The sequence below is a fragment of the Carya illinoinensis genome, chromosome 13 (genome assembly GCF_018687715.1).
Source record: "Carya illinoinensis cultivar Pawnee chromosome 13, C.illinoinensisPawnee_v1, whole genome shotgun sequence".
Lineage (NCBI taxonomy): Eukaryota > Viridiplantae > Streptophyta > Magnoliopsida > Fagales > Juglandaceae > Carya > Carya illinoinensis.
Genome location: NC_056764.1, coordinates 13,301,718 through 13,306,009, shown reverse-complemented (window position 1 = coordinate 13,306,009; position 4,292 = coordinate 13,301,718). Strand labels below are relative to the sequence as shown.

The 4,292-nt window shown below is 34.2% G+C and overlaps 1 pseudogene; it reads left to right on the top strand.

The window, feature by feature from the left end:
- The first annotated feature begins 3,016 nt into the window (after window positions 1–3,016).
- On the top strand, window positions 3,017–3,475 carry LOC122291789 (annotated as a pseudogene).
- Window positions 3,476–4,292: the final 817 nt, after the last annotated feature.

The following is a 4,292-nucleotide window of genomic DNA, read 5'->3' as shown; positions in this document are numbered from 1 at the left end:
TTGATATGACCAGGTTTATTGCATTTATAACAAATTAAAGTGTCATTTTTACCTGAATCTTTCTTGGAAAACTTTTTGAAGGATTTCCTCGGAGGAGTTCTATTTTTCTTCAAGAACCTCTGAATTCTTCTTGTTATCATCGTAACTTCTTCATCTTTATCGTCATTTTTCTCATCTTCATCACTTTAACTTTCATGAGGAACAGCTTTAAGCGTTAAGCTCTTCTTTGGCTTTCCTTCTTCTTCTCCTCTTTTCAATGTGTACTCATGGGTGATAAGTGACCCGATGAGTTCATTGACTTCGAGCTTCTTGAGGTCTCTAGCTTCAAAAATCGCTGTAACTTTTGATTCCCAACGTTTTGGTAAAGAGTTGAGAATTTTTCTTACTATCTCCACCTTTGAATAAACTTTGCCAAGAGTTGTCAAGCAGTTTATGATGTTAGTAAAACGAGTGTGCATATTAGAAATAGATTCATCATCATTCATCTTAAACATTTCATATTCATGAGTAAGAATATAAATTTTTAATTCCTTGACTTGCGAAGTTCTTTCATAAGTTACTTCCAAGTTATCCCAAATTTCCTTTGCCGTAGTGCAATTCATTATTCTATTAAATTCATTTCCATTAAGAGCATTATATAATAAATTCATAGCAGTTAAATTTAAAGTATAAAGTCTATCGTCTTCATGATCAAACTCTTCTTCTTCCTTTTTGACCTTTACTCCATCAACCACTTTTGTTGGAATATAAGGTCCATTTACAATACATTTCCAGATTTCTCTACCTTGAGTTTGAAGAAATATTCTCATTCTAACTTTCCAGAATGAGTAATTATCTCCACAAAAGAGTGGAGGCCGACTACTAGATTGACATTCACCAAATGAAGCTGCAATGTTAGCCATAAGATCTTAACTCAAAAGATAGTTAATCTTATAATAGAGCTCTTAGTTCTGATACCAATTGTTGCCCAGATGACTAACACAAGAGAGGGGGTAAATTGAGTTGTATTAAAAAAATAACAATTATAAATCAAATATATAATATAAAATATAAACAAAATATGAAATAACAATAAATATAAAGAGTAAGGGTAAGAGAGAAGCAAACTCAGTATGTTAACGAGGTTCGGCCCCACTGCGTACGTCCTCGCCTCAAGCTACCCCTTGAGGATTTCCAAATTCACTATTCAACCTCCTTCAGGTGGAGATAAAAACCTATTACACCTTTGAACAACACCGCTACAAAGGATCCATGTAGAACACCCTCTACACTTGCAATCACCTTACACGTGGTGATTCAACTATTCCCAGTGTAAAATACTTTCTACATGCACAAGGGTTATACACACCCTTTTTCTGATACAAAAGCTAATAGTGGGTAGGTTATCAGAAAACACTCTTCAATGAGTGAAATAAGAACAATACAGCGCAAACTATATCTCTCAAAATGAACAAGGATTAAGGCTCAATGCTTAGAGAAGAGAGAATGAAAGTTTTAAATGAATGTTGTATGCTCTTGGTGTTGTGAATGTGAAGCTCTCAAATGATCTATTTATAGGCATATGAGACTTCATATTCAAATTTAAAAAGATTCACATGTCAAAGACAACATCATTCACTTTTTCAAAAAAATCAAACCTAATCTTTTACTTTTGGCATATGACAAAAGGAGCACACTTTCCTTTTAAAAAAATTCAAACCTAATCTTTTACTTTTTGCATATGACAAAAGGAGCACACTTTCCTTTTCAAAAAAATTCAAACCTAATCTTTTACTTTTTGTATATGACAAAAGGAGCACACTTTACTTTTCAAAATTTTCAAACAAAATCATCTACCTTTTGTATAAGTCCAAAAAAGTATCAATCACTTTTGAAAATATTCAAATAAAACACGCACATGTGAAAGATGACAATCAATCATCTTTAATATTTTCAAAGTTTAATTTTCAAAAAATATTCATGCACATGTGGAAAATGTATTTTAATGCTTTACGATAAAATATTAATTTTGAGCATTAATCTTAATTTTGAATTTTAAGAGATTTACAACATTACTCTATGACTTTAATGTGAACTTGTTTCCTTCTTGCTCATGCTTGGTTCTTTGATGTGCTTGATTCCATTGTATGAACAACTTGAGTTTGAAACTCCTTTATTCTTTGAATTCATTTGTTATCATCAAAATCCATATGTAGATTTATAATCACATGAAACTTGAAACCTTGGGTTCAACATTTATCTTTAGTGATTTTGTTATTTCGGTTTTTTTTTATAGTTCTGGGTTGCTTTCATCCTAGTAATTGTATGTGTCAGATTCTTCTTCGATTTAATTTATGTCATTGAATAAGTTTGTTAATTTTCCTTTTTGTAAGTTAGCAGAGTCATTTATATATTTGGTATGTGAATCCTAATTTTCTGTGAAGATTATTGTTAAGGGATGTGTTTGATTTGTTATTGCTTCAGGAACTTAGTATGCTCTTCACAGAGACTATACAATTTTTTTGGATTTCTTTTTTTTAGCTCAGAGTTATTTGATTTGCCTTCAATAGCGGATCTCGTATGATTTTATTAATTTTTTTGTTTTATTTTTTTAATTACTCGTTGATGATTTCTTGTCACAAACATTTTGTTGTTGATCAGGGGCAAAACTTGAACATTGAACAAATTATAAATGTTTTATTTGTACCCCGATATTTTCTCACGAGTCAGTGAAATTATCCTTCAAAAGTGTACTCTATGGAATTGATTGATGTAAGATTGAATAGGGTTTAGTGATTGTACGTCAACAATGGTGTATACTTGTTTTATATAGAATCCAAGATATTTTTATGTTGTCATTGTTTGCAACTGTCAAGTTGCCATTAGAGATGGTGAAATTTTTTTCTAAATTATATTTCGATTTGGTTTATGATATTACTAGGACCTGTAAGTGTATATGCATGCCTTTGAATGTTGGTATATATATGTCCCCTGAAGTTTTATCTCTTTTGTCACAACATCTATATAACATTCCAATATGGGTAAGGAGAAGTTTCACATCAACATTGTGGTCATTGGCCATGTTGACTCTGGAAAATCGACCACGATTGGGCATTTGATCTATAAGCTATGAGTTATTGACAAGCGTGTTATTGAGAGGTTCGAAAAGGATGCTACTGAAATGAACAAGAGGTCATTCAAGTATGCTTGGGTGTTGGACAAGCTTAAGGCTGAATGTGAGCGTGGTATTACCATTGATATTGCCTTGTGGAAATTTGAGACAACCAAGTACTACTACACTGTCATTAATGCCCCTGGACATTGTGACTTCATCAAGAACATGATTACCGGTACATCACAGGCTGACTGTGTTGTCCTCATTATTGACTCCACCATCGATGGTTTTGAAGCTGGTATTTCCAAGGATGGTTAGACCCGTGAGCATGCCTTGCTTGCCTTTACTCTTGGTGTCAAGCAGATGATATGCTGTTGCAACAAGGTGAGCTTTTGGTCATACTATACTGCTAACATTAGTTTTCTGTCTGTTCTTGATTATTGTGATTTGAGGATAAATATGACTTGAGTTGCTTTTGTTCGAATTTCAACTCATTATCCAAACTGCACATTTGAAACTCTTCCCCAAAAAATGCAACGAAGGCATGATTGGAGACATACAATGACCACCTTGATGCATAAACAACTAATATGCAGTGTGCATTTCTTATTATAATCGGTGTTCCAAAGCAATTCAAACAATGCACAGAAGTGTAATGGGTCCAATTTTGTACATTTTTTAGAATCGAACTGGTACACACCTGTAGTGAACTGCTCTATTTCGCTTGAATTCCTTCGGGAGGGGGAGGGGTCTCTGTTTCACACGAATTCCTTTGGGATGGGGATAGGCAGAACATGTTCACTTATTAGTGAACGTAGTTTGCCACCTAAGGTGTGGGATAGGGGTGTGCAAAAAATCGTAAAACCGACCTCCATAGACGGAAACTGACCATCGGACGTCAGAACCAGCGAAGAACCTATCTGTCAGCAGTAGAAAATTATAAAAACCAACTTCAGTCGACTCGGTCCTGTTTTGACCCCATAGAAAACCGCTGAACCGATTGGCCATCTAATATTATATATATATATATATTTATATATACCTTACATAAAACGACGCCGTTTGATCTCAACCAAACTGCGTCGTTGCTCTCTATAGGTTAGGGTTACTCCCCCTCCCCCTCCTCATTTTCCCTTTTCTCTCTTCTTCCATTTTTCATCTCTCACTGTCTCATATCGTTTCAACACTCCCCCCCCCC